Source organism: Arachis ipaensis, chromosome B02 (assembly GCF_000816755.2).
Source record: "Arachis ipaensis cultivar K30076 chromosome B02, Araip1.1, whole genome shotgun sequence".
NCBI classification, from domain to species: Eukaryota; Viridiplantae; Streptophyta; class Magnoliopsida; order Fabales; family Fabaceae; genus Arachis; species Arachis ipaensis.
Genome location: NC_029786.2, coordinates 104,093,739 through 104,094,360, shown reverse-complemented (window position 1 = coordinate 104,094,360; position 622 = coordinate 104,093,739). Strand labels below are relative to the sequence as shown.

The window sequence follows — 622 nt, the reverse complement described above, 5'->3', positions numbered from 1 at the left end:
ATTCACACGGTTAATATTAAAAATAATTATTTTTAATAATATAATTATATATACATAAATACATATATAAAATTATTTTACATTAACATATTATTATAATTAAATTGAATTTAAGGGTATTATCCATTATGTACATTTGAATTTTCGTCATGCATGATGTCAGCATGATGTCCTCTGTTTATTAGTAATCAAATAATACTAATCAAAACTAGTCATAATAATATTCCCCATTGCTATTTTCCTCGAACTAGAAATGATATCTTTATAATTTTCACGTGTCTGTCTAAGTACAATAATAATGATAGTGACAATCTTGGAAGAACATTAATCCATGTGATTGCATATAATTGCATATATTGAATGCTTCCACACCATTAATATTTGAACATCGCATCATTTAATTTTTAATTATCACTTTAACGAAAATACCAATATGCATGGACAACTGGTTAATCACTACTTATTAGTACTTACTAGTTACTACTAATTATAAGAAGGGTTAACCAGTACTTAGCTTATTCTCTTTTTAAATTGATTATCATTATTCTTACTTTTTATTCATACATTAAAAATTTAATATATCAAGATATTACTATGTCTATATATATGTATATATTAAGTT

The 622-nt window shown here is 23.0% G+C and overlaps 1 protein-coding gene across 1 annotated transcript in view; it reads right to left on the bottom strand.

The window, feature by feature from the left end:
- LOC107627942 overlaps positions 1-622 on the bottom strand; it is a 7,332-nt gene that overhangs the window by 435 nt on the left and 6,275 nt on the right. The gene's annotated exons all lie outside the window — the stretch shown is intronic.